Genomic DNA, 21,752 nt, shown 5'->3' with positions numbered 1-21,752 from the left:
ATATATATATATATATATATATATATATATATATATATATATATATATGTATTATGTGTGTGTGTTTGGAGAGAGAGAGAGAGAGAGAGAGAGAGAGAGAGAGAGAGAGAGAGAGAGAGAGAATGTTTTACGAGACCAGGTAGAGGTGTACTATATCTCGCTGTCGTTAGATAAGATCATCATAAGTTTGCAGTTGTAAAGGTCATTCTTGCATTAGATCCGTTCCAAATATTCCCTCTTCTGTGCCTTCCCGTGAATATGCATCATTAAAACGGTGTTCCCATGACATTTTAAACAAGTCTGATGCTGCTGTTCTTACTGTATTGTGTACCTTGGTGTAAAGTGAATAGACCCTTTGCTTGGGTGGCTGAAATGAGACCCGCTTTCTCCTCTGTGGGGTGGTAGAGGCGTTGGCGTTGGTGAGGTCGGGAAGAAAGGAAGGGCGGGGTGGGGGTGAGGAGGTGGTGGTGGTGGTGGTTAGAAGAATACGTTCAGGTAAACAATAACGTTTCGAAACCAGCCGCGAAATTATTCTCTTTCTCTCCCTTCTTCATCGCAGGTTGTACGGCGCTTCTGTAGAAAGGCTTTTTATTTCTCTCCCCCAAGGAAAAGGTGTGTGTTTCGAGTTGACTAGCTGGTGAAAATTATTAGGCGGTTATGGAGAAAGGAATGTTGTAAATGAGGAATGATTTTGAGCTCGGAGGTGGCGGTTGGAACGCGCCTGCTGGAAAGGAATGGGGGGGGGGGGGGGGGGGGCTATCGACATTTTCGGCCGTCTTATCCGAAGTTTACGTTGCAATTTGATGTCGCTTCGCCTTTGCTGACCTCGCATTACGACAAGCCGCTGTTCTTTTGTTTCATCGAGGTGTTGCCACATCCCTGAAACGGTCCGCACGGTAACGGTAGACTTGGGAGGAAGGGGGGGTAATTGTTTCTCGCTGGGAGGCGTTGCGAAAGTCAAATTTATGTTCGCCATTGTCATCGTCTGCTATTTTTGTACTTAAATCTTTTCCTCAGGCAGGATAATGCAGGTTTCTCGCGGGGAAAAGTTTCACCTCTACAACGCAGTAATAATGGCTTCCAAGGAGAACCGGAACTTGTTTACAAGTTTGGGGCTAACACCCATCCTGTACGTCCGCTGCTGAAGATCCGGTCAGAGCTATAAGATATGCATGAAATTCAGGACGCAGATCAAAAAAAGATAGAGACGACAGCTTGTGCATTGCGTGGTGGTTTACAGATGGTATACTTGGCCTACGGCATTTCCTTCCGAAAAGAATTGATCCGAGAATGCAATCTTGCAATTTTCCTTCAGGACACGTACCAGTGGATGACGAACATAATGCTTAAGGCGTGTTTGTCCAGGTAGTGTCCGATTCCTGCTAAAATCTGTTCGGGTCTGGAGACGGTATTTGTGACAAACAAGGGTGCTGATTTGCTGTGATTTCCCGTAGCTTTTCTGTCGTATTGTGCACAGATCCACGATGACAGAATTTGATGTATCACATTTTAGGTTACCAAACTTAGGAAGCATTTTCGAGTTTTTGTCCTAATGTAGGTCCTGTATGAGCAGCTTGCTGGCGACAAGTTAGGGACAATTTCGAATCCTAGGTCGTTCTCTGACACACATTCCCTCAGCTTATATCCTGCTAGATTATTATCATACCGAAGCCTGATGTCGCTGTGACTCATCCCAATTACTACACATATGATCTGGCTGGACTTCATCAACCGCGTATCATATTAACTTTGGAATCTTTTAAGGTACCCTTGAAAGCTGATGCAATCCTTTACGCTCTTCACTTCCCTCTTGACATTTTCATCATCTGCAAACATATTCAGGAAGGAATCTATAACTTTTGGCAAGTCAATAACGTAGATCGAAAATAGCATGAGTGACCTCAGTCCATTTAAGAAAGCGTCTCTGACATGCGTCCTTTGATTCCCTCCTCTTGAAATAATCATATCCACCGAAGGAGTCTCTCCCTTTATCCCAGCTTGTTAATCCACCTTCTTAATGAGCCTCCCATGCGATGCAACGCCAAATGGCAGTACTGTTACAGACAGTCCACCCAGCCTTTCTTACGTCCATTACTGAGCTCGCTCTTTCCTAGAAATATAAGATGTTCGTTACTTATGACCGTCTTTGCCTGAAACCATGTTGTCTCTCACTTAGGTAGTTTCTCTTTGTAGAAAATCATCCACTTCCTTCCTGATTGTCTTTGGCAATACCATACAGACCACACTCGTAAGGGAGACTGGTCTGTATACAGTTCAGCGCCTCCTCCCAGTTTCTTTTCACATAGAAAGTTATGACGTTTTCCCCTTTTCCACTCCCTTGGCACTTTGTCACTTTCTAGTAAGATTAACAAAATTTCAAGCGGTTTTTCAGGTGTATCTCCACATCTTCACTTTCTAGTGAGATTAACAAAATTTCAAGCGGTTTTTCAGGTGTATCCCCATATATTCTGCATACGTGGTACAATTATTTCAAGGCAATCAGTCTTGCATGGTGTCAAGGCCTTTTAGGATGCTGGTAATGTCTTTTCTAGACATGAGTGATCTTTGAAACCCTCTCCCCACCGCATCTCCTTGGTATTGCGGCTACATGATCACTGAAAACACTTGTGAAGTTATATTTAGTTCCTCTTATATCCGTAGATCATCCTCAACACTCCATTTCTCAGAATCATTATTTGGTGTTGCGGTTCCTTTTCTCTTGAAACGTTTGAAACTGATTGCTTTTTGTGGCCGAAATCTAATGGCGCACTAGGAAACTGTTTATATAACGTGTATGTGTTTATTTAAAGACAAATAAGCTTCGAGTGTACTTGTTACTATAGAGCATTCAAGAGGAGATATGGGACACGCTGGTTTCCACTGTATTTGACATAATCGGGAGGTTCTATAGGGTAGGGCGTACCTCATTCATTCCCTCATAGTCTTATCTTCTTGTCTGGCTTCTCTCATAGGAGAATCGTAGCTGGAATATATCTTCGCTAGTGACCGACATATTTTGTAGCTTCACTTACTACGTAGATCTTGCTTTGCATAAACGTATGGGTGATGTATACAATCCTTTCCACGCCATATAACCCTCGTCTTAGGAGGCTGGATGACCTTAATGTCTACAGTCTGCTGGTTGTGCACCCCTAACAGACCTCGTCACCCAGGTGACCGCCAAACTGGCTGGTGCCCCCCCACAAGGTCACGCTCTCAGAGCCAGTAAGCCTTTCACAAGAGTCTTACCTTTTAAGGGTGATGATGAATACACAACAACACTTGACGCTGGAGAAGGACAGATAGCTAGCCAGTCCCGGGCCATGTTTTAAGTGCCGAGGGGGGGCCGTGCATCTTGCCCAGGAGTGCGGCCAATCCTAGCACATATAGGTAACAAATGGCGTCAGTCGACGTTGGTGACAAGCGTCGCTAGGTTGACAGGAATGAAGAGTCATTAGAAAGTGTGAGAACACAGACGCCGTCTGCCCCGCGCCTACATCCTTTAAGGCATCGTGAAGGAAGTACATAAAGGCTGGTTTCTAACTAGTCAGTCCAGTTTCGGAGCCATTGAGATGGACGTGGCTTAACACTGTTGTGTACATAGCTCTTAAGATGTTGATGTGTGCGGCGGTTACACAGCTGTTTGAAATTTTGTTTATTGTTTATGTGTGAGGAATAACCAATGTCCATTTATTTTTACTATGTTCTTGTCGGACTTTTGCTATGGAGCATGCATAGAATCCATAGAAATTCTTGTAGTACTAAAAAGAAAAGATGAGTAAATTTTTTGGTCGCTTGCGTATGAACATAATTTCCCATGACTGGTTGCAGCGCAGGATTCACGCTCTGAGAACCGGAAACACGGATCATATTCGTAAGAAAAGTTCACGTTAAAAAGCAGCAATATGGCAACCTGGCGTGACCTAGAGCAGCGTATCCTATTATATGCAGGAGCTATCACTCGTGGCCTTAGTACGGCCCCCTCTGTCAGCCTGGCATCTCCGCGCGCTCCAGTTGCTTCACTGACTCACCCGCTCACCACGCTCGTCTTACTCACCCTTTAGATGCCAAGATACGCAAACCTATTCGTCATTCATTGATTCTGTGAATAACAGGATCTCCCTGTGCGTGACTGGTGTATGTTTTTGTTCCGTGTACGTAACGGTTGTGATGAGTCACGTCACGGTTTAAGCGAGCCGAAAATGAGGGTACAGTAATACGGTAGTTGGCTGTGTGGGCGCCTAGGAGGAGGAGGGAGCTAAGGCTGCTGCCTCCTCAGTGACGACCGACACCACCTACCCGGCCACCACCCAGTCGGCCAGGCCAGGCAGTTGCTCCTTGTGAATCGTGTTGCCTAAGCTGATGCTGCTTCTGCTACTATCGCAGCGAGGAGGTGAAGTGTTTTTCAGAAGCCTTTCGTTGATATTTATGTTTTGAATTGTGCATGAAGACGTATATTAAGGTGGTAATAGTGTTGAGAACTTTCGCGGGCTTGGCAGCGGAGGAAATTCATTGTCGTGTGTGTTAATGAGGTGTCACGTCACGGGAAACAATGCAGAATGCCAGACAGAGGGAGTTTAAAAAGCATCGAGTAGGATCTCCATGTGAGTATACCGTATGTTCCCAAGCTGCTAAACAGAGGTGAAAAGTTCAAAAGAATACATTACTCCAAACGGCAGCCATGTCATCCCTGGTGAGTCCAAATGTGGTTATGAGAATGTGTGTATGTCGAGATCGTGTGCATGTGCCGGTATATGTAAACGTTTGTTGATATATATATATATATATATATATATATATATATATATATATATATATATATATATATATATATATATATAGTGTGTGTGTGTGTTTATTGTGTTTAGATAGGTTCGCGTTTGCTTGTGAATGTATCTGTTTACATATATACGGATATCAGCATGTTTTTGTGTCCATGCTTTTATGTTCGTGCATGAATGACTGCATGAGTGAGTTTGTGGTTTGAAGGGGACGAGGGTCAAGGAGGTCTGCAAAATAACAGATGTTGGTAGTGATGGTAATGAAGATCTTTCGCTTTGACTCCAACACTGAAAGACATTTCGGACTTGAACCAAGAGACGTGAATATAATTTCAACATAGGATACCTCAGTAAGTTAACTACATTTAAAGTATTATAAAACACACTCCGAAGAAACTGTAGGTACACAACGGCAGGTTTTGTAAAATGGCATTTTTCTTGGCTTTAGTATCGTTATTTATAGATAAGCCACCGAGGTAAATGGCCAACCTCCCCCACCGTCTCGCCTGTAAGGTGTTTATTGCTCAATTTCCAAGTTGTAGTATTTCCGGGAGCCAAGATACATTACACGGTGCTCAGTGGTAATATTACACCTGTGTTTCACACATACTCCCAGTTGTATTCAATTATTGCGCACCTCTGGTGTCGTATACGTCCGCGTCTGAAATTTGAACCTTTTTGAGTTTGGTTAAAATGACCTGTGAGCAGATTTAGATTTAACTTCTCTATTTCATGTGATGCTATTTATTCTCAGCTAAGTTGGGCATATAAAAAGTGTTATGGAACAAGGGCACGTTTGCAAGTCTTTATCATTTGGTTCCAGCATGTAATAGTTTCATAATTTATTGACAGAATCAAACGGCGTTTAATCAGTTTATTGGCAGTTTCAAAATGCGTTCCATAAATTGAAGTGTGATAGTGTCGCGATCTTACTGAATATGGAACTAATAATGATATGCATATTGTTGGTTTGAAAGCCTATCGATCGTGCCTCTACCAGAAATTATAACTTTAGATACGGTATTGCAATATATATATATATATATATATATATATATATATATATATATATATATATATATATATATATATATATATACTAATTGTGAATTAGTGCGTCTGCATGTGGAGATAAATTACTAGGGTCACTGAATCAAAATGCAATTTATTTTTAAAATATTAACATTTTACAATATGCAAACGACTAGCTAAGTATTTTCAGAACGTTTGAACACCCAGGATCGAGTTAATATTCTAGATTATATATATGATTAATTATTCTTTGGTGGCTGCCATTTAATGTGATACATAAGTATGATTTTTGTAACTATTTTTTTATTTATGAAATGATGAAATGGGGTTAGTATCATGTAGTTTGTGGTCTGCAGTGTAGTTGATGGAAGTTTCATGATAAAAGTGCATTGTGAAACTTAAGCAGCTTTATAATGCTTAGAAAATAGGCTCATTGTGTGTGTGTGTGTGTGTGTGTGTGTTCGAGTTGCTTATTTGTCTGTCTGTCTCATTGTCACGAACAGTAAGGTTTGAAACATGCTAGAGCAGTATCATTATTGAAATAAACCATAACAGTTCATTCTAGTTTGTACTGAACTGATACCTGAAACTTTTGAGTCTGGGATCAAAAGTGTCAGGCACGAAGGGTCTGGGGATCATTGCTAGCGTCAAGCCAGCCATCCACCTGACCCGGCCTCACCTTCCTCCCTGGTCTGTGCTACAGGAAGCCGCCGGTACATTGTTTGTCTGTGATTCAGAGGGCAAGGTTTCCGTCGTACGTGTGTGTGTGTGTGTGTGTGTGTGTACCTGCTCAAAGTTCACACCCATTTGGTCCCGTGGGTTAAGAACGAAGGACACCGGAACAATGGGTCACTGAACATTATCCTCCAGGTAGTTTTGAAGTGTTTTCAGGATTACATGATAAAAAAAAAGTGAAGGTCGGTTCCTTTTGTCTCCCAGCCACATTATATTGCTAACATTACGGTACTGATCAAGCCAGCATTTCAGATCTATAGAATTTAGATTCAATTCGTCAAAAACTGTTATTACGGGAAAAATAAGCCTTGGTTACGCCCCATGGTTATAAATATAAGGGCGGGATTTTGTAATGGAATTGAGAGCAAGAGAAACATAGTACTGGGGGAATGGCTCATATAGAGCGTATAATTGTTTATAAAACGTCAGAGAGAATCTAACCTTAATTGGTGTGTGTGACTGTGCCTGGCTTGTCCATTTGTAGGTCGATCAGATATCGAGTGCCTGGCCTCGCCTGTGTTCTCGAATTTAGGTTTATGGCTATCACTGAGGCGGAACATCGTCATAGGCTTGTTTTGTTCCCAGTAGAAACAAAGGGATATCTCGAAATGCTGAGGTTTCATTTAATTTGTTTGGGATATCTGGGAACTGTAGGGATGTAAGTTTAATGGGAGATATTGTAAACATTTTAGGTTCATTTAAAAGGTCTTGCGGAGTTTGAAAGTGCCTACAGAACTTGCTTAAGAGTTCTGGACCTTGCTAATTTCCATGTTTTTACTTTTAGTGAAAACTGGTTGTAACGAAAGTTCTCGTAATTCACATTAGGTGTAATGTTTTATTTCCCATTATAGAACATGAACAACGTTCATGAGTGGGCAGGGCTGGGTCATGTAGCAGTAGCTGCCATCTGGTGGCTGATGTGGGTGCGTTTGTGGTGCGTGACGTCACCCGTCTAGCATTATTGTCACGCACGTGCGACCGCTCGGTCCTCCAGGGGAACCTTGAGACTTCCATTACCATAACAAGGATCTTCAGACGATCGGTACTTCCTGGATAGAGATGGGGGTGGGTGTGAGACGTGTACTCGTTTTGTAAACACGTAGTAAACTATCATAGGGTTGTTTATGGAGGTCCAGCCGTGTTATCATCAGAGCGCGTATTGTTCTGCTACATTAGCAATACTTTGACGCATGGAGTCGGTGTTGTTTTGAAGATGGTGAAGTTTGAGAGGCTTCGTGTGGGAAGCGGTTTTTTCTCCGTACGTTTAATTCTCTCAGTTGCTGGTCAGTTATGATGGTGGAGGCGGATATTTCTGCACAGGAAGGCTATGTTGTTAACATCCCCACCACTACAATTTGGCCCCTTGAATGTGATGGTTTGACCTAAGACTTGACCCCTAATCGTCTGGTCAGAGGTCAAGCCATTATACCTGAAAATCATAGTTTTGTTCGAAGGGTTAACGTGTTGTTTTAGTGTCGTTGGTGTCCTGATGATGATGGTCTGTACCTTCAAGTGTGTGTCATTCAGCTGGGGGATGGCTGGCTGGGCAGTAGGTTGTGTGGGAGGAAGGGCCAGACAGTGTTCGCAGACATGTCAGCGACAGACGAACAGAGGCATATTTATTTTTCTTTGGATATTAAGCGACATGATTTTTTTTCTCTCTAGGAAGCGACATGTTGAAACATTTTTTACTCCATCAAAATCTGTGTATATATTTTTATGATTATTTATCGCGTGGTAGGCGGACGTCAAACCAGAAGTAATGCAGTACACGTTTAACATGCATGTAAAATATTTCCAACTTTTCAGTTTTGGTAAAAGTTCATTTGGCTCTGCTGAACATATTTGATTGTGTTAGGATTTGTTTTAGATACAACGCGAATTGCAGCCAAACCTTGTTATCGCGCTCCGCTGAAAATTATTTCATTTAGTTACGAATTTTTCATGGTTTGGGGAAACGGAAACAACGGATAGTACAAGCGTCCGCCGTCTGTCCGTGCGTGCGTTCACCCCTTCGTCCGTTTGTTTATATTGCCGATGTTCAAGGTTATGTTTTGGTCTAATTTCGTCATTCCGAAGTAAAGATCATACGACAGTCAGCCCCATAGGAGTAAGCAGACGACGTCTTTCATCACGCCACTCAACCAGTTTTTCTCTTTGTCTTTTTTTTTTGTGTGTGTGTACTTGTTCATCTTAAAAAAAAAAAAAAGAAATGGTTAAAGTTGGGGAAAGCTCAGAGCACCACGTATAACAGTGGCTGCCCACGTAGTCACCCACCTCCCACTTATACATGACTCGCCACGAAAAAAAAAAAGGGGGGGCTTAAAGTTTGAGGTAGGCTTCGTCCACGCGATGAGACGGGAACACTGGCAGGCCAGCGTACTAGTGACGGTGTATGAGATTATCAGCGTTTTCGTCCATGTCCGGTTTAATGTTTACTGCTATTCACTCGTGACGCATTATAAGTTTTAAGGGTAATTCAAGAGAGCCAAGATACAATACGTGTACCGATGTGTAAAAATTTGTCACGAATGTTCTTGGGGCAAGTTGTAGATGACTGTTACCGGTGTTGGAAGCTGTAGGCGGGGTTGATACAGCCAGCAAGATCACGGAGTGTTTCTCATAACTTTAACAGTGAGAACGATATGGTTGATTTTGGTCCGACTTCGTATCGGGATGAGATAATGAATAAGAAGCAGTTCGTAACACTATGCACGTAATAGAGCATAAGATATATTTAGTTCATTCATAAACATGGCTATTTTCGCTCACTCGGTGGGTTTGGAATGCAGACCGACACAGCCCTAGCGGCGGTGTTGGGGGGGCAAAAGGGGGGGTCGTCACGTAACGACCTGTGGCAGTATTTAGTGTTGACGGTAATGGCGATGGAAAAATTGGGAGATTTTTTGAGGGTACCGCAGTGCAACGATTATGTGATATCCCTTTGGTTATAACCTGCGTTCACATTCGTGTTATTTCATAATTGCGTCAATTGTTCATTTGGGAGAGCGAGGTGTTGCATCGAGCTCTTTTTTGTAAGAGGAATGAGAAATATATAAAGGTCAGAAAAAAAACTGCCTTCTTGCACCGTAAAGATACGTCTTCCCCCGGAAAAAAAATTGCGCACAGTAAATATTAACATTTCAGTACCTCTTGAGTCAAGGCGAGCAGTAATTGCAGGACAAAGGCCAAGAGTTTATGATGGGTTTTGGAGAGCATCAGAATAAAGAAACATTGTCACATTGTTTCTAATGGGACAATTCAATATCCACTTTTAATTAAATATTGAACATGCGGCTGTAATGCGAGTAGTTGAAATAAGTTCACCTGTCATTTATTTCCCTGAGCATGAAGGTACGACCCCGTGTGAGGACTTGGCAGCTGGCCACACCTTGGAAGAGTCAAGTCTTGTCATTATTCCGAAAATTCGTACCGTCTGTCTCAAGGGAAGTAGAGTCATGCGAAAGTTCCTACGCTAAATTGTTTAATGATCAGTAAGCATTTTTGTGTCCCATTTCTCTTCTTATATCGTAATTCAGAATTAGAGAAACATCCTGTCAGTCAGTTTCATTTCCTTAAGAAAAAGAAACACAATTTGTGTAGGACTACACATTGGAAAAGCCTTGTACTTGGTGATCAAATTGTCGCTTCGATTTTTGCTTTCTCAAAGGTTATTTCGGATACCATCATGGTATTTAATCCTCATAGTAAGGGATTTCTGAATATTTTAGTTTTGAAACTGAAGGTAATTTAAGATTGTATATTTTGTTATGTTTACATAATGTAGCTTCAAGCATCGGTACTCTCGTGGACTAAGTTAGCTAATCTTGGAATTCGCTGACGCCTTCGTATACCTTCTGTGGTGTGTCTTAGTGAAAGAGGAACTTTCCTTTAGAATTTGTTATATTTACTTCATGGTAGGGAAACATAATTTATATTATGTCTTTTGAATGTTGTTCTTAGACATTACATATTGTGCCGAAAATTTCGTTGTGAAATATTTGCGACGGGCAAGTTGAAGGAGTCAGATCATGAGAAGCTACTTCATCTTGACGACCTATCCGAGCTGACCTTTGCAACTAACCTCACTTGCGGACTGACAGCTGCACAACCCGCACCTACCATTTATAGATCCTTTACAAACGACTCGGGGTCCCATTATGATGTCAAATGTACGAAACAGCCATCGAGATGAAATTCGCAAATGCTTTCCAGGAACTCTGATTCTCAGCACAGTTACTCTAAAAGGAGTGGATTTGTTACATTTATGTATACACGTCTGGTATGGATAGGATGTTTTGATTTTCACAACCTCCTGTGGAAGTTAAGGACTGTGACACTGGGTTCAGTCATCACGCATATGTTCCTTTGAACACGTCATGCCAAGACTGTGATGAGGAGTAGCAGTAGGCGAATATCTTAACCAGATCATTTTGTATTTGGCAGACTCGGCCCACCAGGAATGCACACTGAATGCCACATTCTTTGGGCAGGAGCGGTTTAAAGGCAAGCATATCGCTACCCCGGGTAGCTTAGTACTAAGATCTTCCTCAGAGTATGAGATTGTCGACCATTTCGTCCGTGGGCTTGGGGAGCGGGGGAGACCCTTATTCTAACATTGCCGTCAAGATGATTATGGAGAACCATGAAAGAGGTGGGACAGATGTTTAGAAAATGGAAGAACGGTATAGGAGCTTAAGGGAATTTAAGAAATATATTCATTTGTTTGTGTAAGGCTTTTTCCGAATGATAAACATCATGAGGTTGTCATGTGAGGAAGAGGAGAGGTTGATACATTCTGGCACTGTTGCTTGGTGACGCACTAGTGGTGGTATGCCCAACTTGGTGACGCGCCAGTAGTGGTATGCCCAGCTTGGTGACCCGGCAAGTAGTGGCATGTCCAACTTGGTGACGCGCCAGTAGTGGTGCGCCTGCTTGGTGACCCGGCCAGTAGTGGTGTGCCCAACTTGGTGACGCGCCAGTAGTGGTATGCCTGCTTGGTGACGCATACCAGGTTGATGGCGCATCATTAAGCGTATGCCCAACTTGGTGACGCTTCAGCAGTGGTATGTTTCATTTGGTGACGCATCGCTAATGGTATGCCTCTCTTGATGACGCATCATAAATGGTGTGGCTAGCTTAGTGACGCATCAGTAGTGGTATGTCTCTTCTGGTGACGCATCACTAGTGGCATGCCCAGCTTGGTGACGCATCGCTAGTGGTATGCCAGGTGTGTGAACCATCCCACCAGCTGGTGGTTATCTTGGTATGGTGGTGAACGTGATCCCTGTGTTGGCCAGGGTGTTGTTTTGGTGATCATCGTGAAGGTTATATTTTGAAATAACACAAATGTTTGTTGTGTGTGGATGAGGATGTTGCTTGAGGTCAAGAGTCGATAAGAGGCATTTGAAGGTATGACTGAAGGCTGGTAGTGTGTTGGATGGGGTTCAGCTGAATTCTCGGATGTCATCTTCATTTATGTTTCATTTTATTCTATTTAATTATATTCTAAGAGAAGATAAGAAAATCTTGCATCCTTAAGGAATCGTGTGTAAGATTAGGTGTACTAAGTGGTTTGTCTCTCTGCCACACGACACATTAGTAAAGTAAGAATGAAACTTCTATACGTCGTAAGTACTCATAAAATATTACGTTCCTTCATAGTAGTCATATCAGGAGGTCCGGACTCCCGTACCTGTCGCAGTTTACTGCGTCTTTGGCAGACACCGTGGCATCTGCGTCCACCACTCCCTTGTGGTGGGGAATCAAGACATTAATATGTAGGCTGCACAAGTTTCCCGAACATACTCACCGGATTGAAGTAGTTGGTTGAAAGTTTAGAAGTTGATGGCGACGGAGACGAGGGGTAAAGTTTTGTGTGTTGGTGTTGGTGGTAGTTGAACGGTCGCATGCCAGAGGGCCCAGTGTTGGGGCACTCTGGTTGGCACTGGTTGCAAGGTGCTGTTGCTGCTGCTGCCAGGGGGGCCCCAGTTTCTTGCCTGGTGTCGCGGGACCCGTACTGGACCCTCCTCCTCACCTCACCGGTCTTCATCACCACCTGAACCCATTTGGTGACCCTCCTAGTGATTTGTGGGTCTCTGCACGTGCCTCAGTCACAGCTGATTACCATGAATGTGATGCGGATGGACAGTCGGAGCACGACCTGCCGACCTGAGTAGGATCTTACCACGCTCGCCCGTGCCTCTCCATCATGATACTTCGGGGCATTTAATGAAGACGACGTGTCCCCCGAGGGGGACTGTCCTTGTGGTCCCCAGAGAAGACCGTCCACATGAACCCGACGGGGACTTTTCGAGTGGTCCTCCCAGATGAGACTGTTTGAGGTCCCTGTATGACTGGCCCTCAGAGGAAATTCTTTTTTTTTTTTTCGTGATTCTTTGAAGTATCTCCTTGCTGGCCTGAGGTGGGAGCCTCACTGTGGCCATCAGAAGACTCCATCTCATCCACAGAAGAGGCTGTCCCTGTGTCCTCCGGTCGGCGTGCCCAGAGGAGGATCTTTTGTGTGGTCCTCACACTGCAGTCTGCTCTCGCATCACCAAGAGAAAGTCTGTGTGTAGCCCTCAGGGAGGGTTCCTCCCCCAGTGGGTCTTCAGGAGACGACCTCCCTCCGGCCCTTAAGGGAAGAGGGGTTTCCGGCCACAGGCAACTCACTGTATTGTGGCCGGAGTGCCTGTGTCTCTTAAGAATGAATTTGTAAAAATTGAAATTGAATTGGTTGACGATGCTCGTCGTGATCTCTGGATATGGCCATAAGAGGTGACTGTGTGTGATACAGAGGACTCTAGACTGTGTTTCAGAGGGGATTTTGTGAGACAGGAAACAGTGTATGGAGCTCTTCAAGGAGACTGTCTGTGAGGCCGTCAGATTGGTCGTGATGTGTGGTTCTCTGGGTGTCAAGATAAACACATTATAATGATATCATGTTGGTGGGTGTGCAGTGATAACACACACTGGGTAATGGAGGCATAATAGACAGTATATAAGGGTGGTATAATAGTGAGGTTTATGTTGATAGTACATAATGAAGGCGTGATATACAGTAAATATTCCAATGATTTGGAGAGCAGATACAGTATTTGATGATGCTAGAACAACTTATGATAATGTCACTCAGTTTTGTGTCTAATGATTAACCTAGGTGATCGGTACACAAGAATGCTATGGTGTACACACACTAAATGACTTTGTGGTGTACATTGTAATATTAGCAATGATGCAGTGATGAACAGTACGTACATGATGATCCTCTGATGGTACATTGTACAGTGGCGATGATACAGAGTGCCTTGTAGGATAGGGATGCAGTGGTGTACAGTGTGTAATGATGACGTCACAATGGCCATTGTATAGCTCGAAGGTCAAGATGTACATTGTACTAATAGTGTTATGATGTTCTCTGTCCATTCTTGCCATCGATTTGCAGCGTATGGTATACGACACCGTTACGACACTGTACCGTGGCTCTAGGCTACATAATACGCGGAAGTTAAGTTGTAATATTTGCTTCGTTTGGATTGGATTATGCGAATGATTCGGTGTAGAATGATAACGCTATGTATGATTTAATGTGCATGATGCATATTTAGCACGTGTAGTTATGCTATGATGTGAAGTTGTCCTGGCATAAACATTTGAACGGTCGGGTGGCATGCACACCCGTGAGGGATGTTCAGTGCAGCGCCATTGGGAAATCGGTTTCATTTAACGAAGCGCGATACTCTACATACCAGCTGTTTTCCCCTGGGGCGATTGACTGACGTATCGGTGTGGACTGTCTCCCGCTGGTTGATGTAGTGGGGAGGAGATTCAGTTGTCACTGGTGGGCTGAGGCGGAGGCGAGCCAGCCGATGTGTTTGTGCTCGCGCGGGGCTGAGGTGCCCCTCAGAGGTGTCTGTCTACGGAATCGCGTTGATATTCTGTTGCTGGTTGTTGGTCGTGTGTGCGTAAGAGTCGTCGAGTGTTTATGAACGCTTCGTTTTTGTTTTTTTGTACACTTGGTACATGAGAAGGTGCGTTAAATGATGTCTGACTGTTTACGAAACATAGTTATGTTTTAATGCTCATGCCTAAGAATATATATAAATTGCTACCTCGGGGTAGTTTGTGGAGGCAGTCTCTCCACTGTGTCCCTCCTAAATGAGACAATATAATTTGTGCAATTAATTTTTTTAAGAGTATTAATTACGGTTTGTTGTCAACATATTCCAAATTCTCATATCGAGATATGGTAACCACGAATGAATTTTACGAAAATTATCATACATTGAACTCTTTTCACAGTTTCTGATGGATTGAATTGAAAATTTTGTTCTTCATCCACTAGGAATATACGTTCGTACCAGTATCGTGGACATTAGTGAATGTTTACATATTCTAGCATTGTTAGAAGCAAACTGTATGTATGATTTTGATGTGTCTTCACGTACCGTAACTCTGTATTGACCTACAAACTGTTATACTCCTTCGAAAATCTCCTTCAGAAAACAAAGGGGTACTTATGGATATCAAAATTTTTGGATTTTAAGTCCAGTATTAAGCATCGTTTTCCAGTGTCTAACACACCTAGACGTCCTTAGGAAGTAGAAATGTTTATTTCCATGCTGAAAACCAGCATTCATATGATGAAAGAAATTCTCTCCTGAACTGAAGTGTTGGAATGCAGTCTTCAGGGAATCCGTCGCATGGTTCAGACACTGCATCATGACCCAGCGGTTTCTCTCAACATTCACCCTTTGTTTTCGCATAACTTGATAGCTAACCATTCTTTTAAAATGTTGCTACGTATAGTAATGATTAAGTAATTCAATAGAATGTGTTATTTAATTTGTGAATCTTTCATGGACTAATGTGAAGCGTCAGTAGGCAACTTTTATCTTTACGAAACGATGTGCTGTTACGTGTTACCCTTCCCACACAGTTTTACTCCTCTGCCTAAATGCTTTTTAAATGTTGCCGTGAATATTAATGAGGAAGTAATGCCCCACAACGCTTTATGGACGGATTGTGTGGAGTCTACTAACACTGTAATGGGTGTGGCGAGAGAGTGGTTTTATTTACAACATGGCTACTATTGAGAGCGACCGTGTTTATCCCACACACAGCCTCGCCAATTCATTCCAACGATTTTTGTTTTGGCTTTGGTTTTGTCACTATTCATGTATTTGTGTAGATAAACTTGATTTAAACTGGTGCATAGTCCCCTGACTTTGAAAAATTAAGGTTTAGTAATATGTCGCATATAGTACATGTTCTTTGTTGCGTAGGGTTGTTCGCCTTGGACGGTAAAGTACGCAGTAACTGTGGCGTCCCATATGCCATCTTGATTTTTTATATACGCATTTTTGTTCTGTGTTCATCTGCATGGAGACGCAGTGGCTCGTATGTTAATGCGTATAAGATTTTTTTTGTTTCCCCTCTAATGTTTTCAAGGATTTCTAGATTTTTTTCTGACCACCGCTTACGAAAGTGTCATCACGTTCTGTTAGTTCCTACAGAGGACCTTCCCTGTTTTTACTCTCCTGTTTATGATTATGGCGTTTCAGTGTCCTGCGGATGTTAATGGAGCTTTGATAGTTTTAGGTTAGTTTATAAATGCCCGTCGATGCCCAAGTGTTAAGTTGCGACGTCAAGTTGGCGTTCATATGGTAGGTTACCGATGCTTCTTGTTCTTTGGCTGATGGCGTAGAAGGTACCATTGCCTCCTGTGTTATATTTGTATCCTTCGAGAAATTGTATATTGTTTTTCGTAGGGTGATTTATTACCTCTGTTCCTTGTTAATGTTTAACTTTTAGCCGAAATTAGTTAGAGCGTAAATGTAGGGTATAGATCTTGGTACAAGGAAATTCAAAGACATTAATAGGAGCCTCTGGTCATAATGAGTGTGGAGGATCTCCTTCTATGGTAATGGTGTTTAATCCGCCATCAGTCATCGGACCCGATGCTCTACAGTCTTCTGAGGGAGTCTTACATTTGCATAACCTGTTTGCAAGTTGCCGAAAATAGTCTTTGTAGATAGCATCAGTACCAAAGTGGAGACCGGCATGTGAGTGGTCCTTCGTAACTGCGTATATGTGAGTGTGTGTGTGTGAACTGTGCGTAGGTAATGTCTGCCGGAGTTCTGGTTCCATGCCACTGAGTGTGGGAGCAGCCGTGGTCACGATGATGGTGAACGGGAGGAGGCGGAAGGCGGGCGGTGTGCATGGCGCTTCACTTGATACCCTCTACTAGGTAACGCTCACATGCCTGTATCTGGCTTCACAGACAAGCTGGAGGCAGCCATTTCCGTGAAGTAACATGTAATTAAAAGGATAGTTCTGAAGACATGAAATTGCAATGGAAAGAAAAATATATAACATGAGACCCCTGAGATTTTAGCGCATTCGTATTGCAAAATTCGTTGTTGTGTAATGTGTTGCTTATGAGTACTGGTAAGAGGAGGGTGAGTGTTCAAAGGTTAGCCAAATTGAGGATGTGTTAGGTGAAGCGTAGCAGGCCAGCCTCCTCAACTTAGTCTCTCTCTCTCTCTCTCTCTCTCTCTCTCTCTCTCTCTCTCTCTCTCTCTCTCTCTCTCTCTCTCTCTCTCTCTCTCTCTCGTTATTCCCGCTATTAATGACTGGCTGGATTATTGTGGCGGTCAGCTACTCGACCTGTGAGCGAGAGTGCAGAAGGATTACACTGGTCACAAAGAGTCTTTATTAAACCCGAGTGAGCACATGATTTTAACATTTGATCCAACGAAGCTGGTTCATCGCTTGAACGTGGTCTTTCCATATATAGTAAACTCGTCTGCAAGGTGCGTAAAGAGGATACTGTCTCAGAATTTCAGGTTATCGGTTGGCAATTAGCTGGGCTGCTCATCTTCCTCACCTTCCATGTACATTAACTAGTCATTTTTTTGTTCATTAAATTACATGGTGCTGTGGTTCGTTGTACACACACACACACACACTTCAGTTATTTTTTTTCCGTTTGTTTATCTCACATTTATTGGTGTGCAGCCTTCATGGAAACATAATAAGATATTACATGGACATTACGGTTTGGATCATGAATTGCAGTCAATATTGATGTGTCAGCACCAGTAACAAAATGTTGGGCAGTACAACTGCACTCTGCAAACTTGCATATAACGTAGGCATTGTTGTATTGTTAACGTAGTTACTGCCAAAATTTGTAAGGCAACAGATACGAAACCAGAGGCATTTGCTGAACAGTTAAGGAATATGGAATCTTTTTTTTACGTTTTGGAAGCCTAGTCGTGAAACCTTTTTAAGTTTGGAAGCCTAGTCGTGAAGTCTTTTCAAGTTTGGAAGTTTAGTAGTGACTGGGACTGTAGTCCTTCCATCTAATGTCAGCCCACTACACCCACGATGAATGTTGAATTGAATTTCTGCCGGTAACCCCGGTAAAATTATTGTGCGCCCCATTGCTCATTCTGTGAGCGGTAGCGCGAAAGGATTACAGGGCTCACAAAGGATCTTAGTCAGACCCAAGAGGGTTGATATTACACGTATGATGTTAAAATTCATAATGGGTATTTCATTACATACATTACATAGTTTCATATTGTAAGTTTTTCCGACTAGATGCAAAAAAAGTGGATATAAACTTGAAATCTCAGGTTGAGAAGCCTGAGTCTCGCTGATAACCGGAAGTTATACAGACGAACAGTTCCACGACAGGAAACTCTTGTATGTATGTAGCAGACTTGATCTTAGCCACCTGATAACAGAAAGAGACAGATTGACAAGTGTTACGGTCGACCTGATTTTCATTGATGATGTAGACATGATAATCATTACCTCGATATTACTCCCTACTCGAAGTGAACATGGACACGTCACACACTTCATCCTGAGGGTGGATCCAGAGAATTTAGACTGTAGTAAAGGTATACATACAGTGGGAAGAAACAAACAACCGTCTGCGATACAGTGGTGGTCACTCCTGAGTGGCAAAACACAAGAATGTCTGGAAAGACAGACCACAGAGGAAACCCGTAGCCAGGACTTCCCAAGGGAGTGCTCGTAATGGAGGAGAAGCATTTTTGTTGTGTTCAGCGACCTAACCGATGTGGATAGTGGAGGGTGGGGGAGGGTGGGTTATGTGGGTAATTCGCACGGTTATCGACCATTTTGATATGCTACGAATAACTTTTTTTTTTTTTCAAGAAATTTAGAAGGCGCAAGTGTTTGTTTATTAGATGTTATATTGTAAGTTTTAATCATGGTGGCAGAAGTCGAAGGGGACGCCCGACCACCCCTTGTGGCTATGAATGTACTAGAAGTAACCCAGACAGGCACCATCCACACACCAGTGAGTAAAGAAATGTATGAGGGCTCTAGTTGACGTAGGGCGGCGCCCGCTTTATGGGAGACTGGCAGCATGAGTCGAAGTCCTTCACACTCGGCTAGAGGTGACACAACGCTTTCATAATGACAGTATGTACTAGAAATGTTGAGTATTTGTCAACTTTTTGCATCTGGTGAGTGAGTTTACTATATATGGAAAGACTGAAAGCCGCTGGGGTCTGACAAACACCCTTTTTGGCCCTTCGTGCTGCGTCTGACAGGATGAGCTTGGGCTGCACATTAGATTAGCCGATGACAGCGTCAACATTTCATCCAATCATCTTATGCCGGTAGCTCGGCAAAGGAAAACAAACCTGTTTTAAGGAAGTAAGGCAGACTTCCAGCTGACGCCAAAAAAAAAAAAAGATGTAAAACACATGGAAAAGAAAAACAAAGATCCATTTTCAAAATAGTGGGCAACGCAATATTTGAAGTAATTTTAAGAAGTTCAACTTGAACATCTTTGTCCCAGTGGATCATAAAGACCTCTTGTTACACTAGCAGGGGGTGTCGCCCCACCAAAGGGCACCGACAGGTCCATTAATAGCACGCCCGTGCAGTCTGCTTCGAGACCAGACTCTTGCTACTCTGATTTTATAAAGTCACAAAACATTGTTTTCCTCGGACACTGAATGTTATTGATTTTATAAAGTCACAAAACATTGTTTTCCTCGGACACTTAATATTATCTGGAGAGAGAACTCATACTATGGTGTAAGTCCACGAAGTTTTACCACCGCCTTGCACAGCCCCACTCCATAGGAGCCAGTAGCCCTCACTTCCCAGCCGATCCATACAAGAACCAGTAGACTTGATATCACATTTATAAATTATCTGTAAAAGTCCAAGGATTAGAATTGAATGACGCAAAGGCAGTCGACCTGACCCCGGGCAACATGGTTTTAGGTAGCTGGATTACAAAATGCCTCATTGTAATGTACAAACTGTGTCGAAATCTTTGAATACTGTGACCGTTGGGTGGTGTCGTAACGCATAAAATGCGTTGAATTGGAAATAAAACTAGCCAAGGGGGAATTTGGATCTCCACCTTCCTGCTGAACAGTCATGGTACGTGAAACGGAGGACTTGTGGTGCATGACGGGAAACATCTTTTACCCAGGGGAACTGTATTTCTGCCTTTACTGTGTCTCATGCATGTGATTTACGTGCACGTAGACACAAATCACAGTTCAGTATCATTTCCTGATTGTACTCGAATGAGTATGATAATCTCGTACTTATAGGAAAGGTATAATGCAGACGTAAATATATCATTAGAACATGAAATTTTTTATGCTGTTTCAAGGGAGATATGTTTCCCGTGCATCATAATGGGGTACATTGATAATTAGAGTATCCTACAGAATAACTGGACACTTTTTTTTTTGAGGGGAATATAAAATTAGAGTAACTGGTAGTGTTTATGAATCATGAACATGATTTTAGCAAATACAGTGTTTATGAATCATGAACATAATTTTAGCAAACACGTCATGGCAACCGTTGCATCTACAGAAATGATGGCAGGCTAGTGGGGTGGACCTTCCGGATGACAGAGGTAAAACAGATGATGACACAGTTGAAGACTAGACTAAGACTGTTAACGTGTTGCCAACACATCCCTGAATGCGGGTGAAACTGACGAATTAGAAAATGTGCCGAGGTTTTTCGCAGTCCGCAGTAACTTAAACGTCTAAACTGTTTGGGAAAGACTCGGAGCTTTGAAGTTGTACTCCCGAAAACACAAACTGGAAATATTATATTGATAATACTGGAAAGTGTGGTTTACAGTCTTCATTCAAAAATTGCTAATTAATTTGTTCGACAGGCAAGGAAAATCTCCACCGAAATATTATCCATCGTGGGGAAAAAGTGCCCAAGTACATTGGGAAGGTAATGTAAACGTCTGGAGCTAAAACATTAATACATTGCCTACGGCAATGATGGAGTGCTTGGTGAGGAAATCTGTGATAAGGCCTGGATCAACGCTTTTCAAGGTGTGCCACGCCATCAAAGTTGTGGAATATACGTAGGCATACGGGACACAGCCTGTCGGCCAAATTAAGGAAAGAAGTAACAGCGTACCTTGGTTACATACCGACCTGTGGAAGTTAGAGGAACCATGTCTGCCATCGTAAGATGTACAGCTTGAGTCGAGTAGGTGTAAGTGGGTACACCAGGAAGTTTGGGTTGCAGTGAGGAGGGAGAAAGTGTGTTTGAGGGGTTGGGGTGAAGGAGTAATGCGGTACGTCAGGGGATGGGAGGGTGCGGGAGTAATGGGTCGTTGCTGGCGTATGACGCGGCTCGTATGATGCAATATGGCGATGTAACTGGTGTTAATACGTAGGGATCAGAGAAGCAGAGGGGGAGCAGAAAGTGAGTACAGCTGAAGATCGGGGGATGAATTGGGGGAGTGTAGTGGGGAGGGAGAGCTGGAGGGAAGCCAGGCCCCGAAGCCTAGCCCGCTGGGGAGGTATGCAGGCCCTCAGTGCCTCTTTGACTGGCCCGGGGCCCACTACACCTCTAACTGACAGTTATCCTAAACGAAACTACTTGAGCGATTATTTATGCAAGGGGACTTCTTAAACTAACTAATGGAGGGGGGAGGGGGTAAAATTCATGGTTAACTGTATGAAAACAATAAAGTACACGAATGATTTTAGGTGTTCGATTCCATCATTGACAGGGTAGAATTGTTGGTTGTTTGCCAACAGAGATGGTACAGCAAACGTGACATTAGTTTTGTTAATGTGATTAGTTAAAGAACTTTGATAGCCGTACTGAGACATAAGGCTGACAGATCGTGTGTGTGAGACTGACTGAGATGCTTTC

At 42.9% G+C, this 21,752-nt stretch overlaps 1 protein-coding gene across 19 annotated transcripts in view; it reads left to right on the top strand.

Moving 5' to 3' along the window:
• Positions 1-21,752, top strand: part of LOC139749073 (uncharacterized) — a 298,095-nt gene that overhangs the window by 133,941 nt on the left and 142,402 nt on the right. For 2 of the 19 annotated variants that reach the window (XM_071662561.1, XM_071662562.1), the window contains exon 1: positions 12,537-12,619. The exons of 14 other annotated variants lie outside the window; for them this stretch is intronic. The gene's annotated coding sequence lies outside the window, so the exon portion shown is untranslated. Of the gene's footprint in view, positions 1-12,535; positions 12,639-21,752 lie in introns of those variants that run through there. 3 more of the 19 variants (XM_071662553.1, XM_071662566.1, XM_071662554.1) reach the window with 3 other exon arrangements.

Source organism: Panulirus ornatus, chromosome 6, assembly GCF_036320965.1.
Source record: "Panulirus ornatus isolate Po-2019 chromosome 6, ASM3632096v1, whole genome shotgun sequence".
Classification (NCBI taxonomy): domain Eukaryota; kingdom Metazoa; phylum Arthropoda; class Malacostraca; order Decapoda; family Palinuridae; genus Panulirus; species Panulirus ornatus.
Note: the sequence above shows the minus strand (reverse complement) of the source record. Positions and strands in the feature narration are given on the sequence as shown.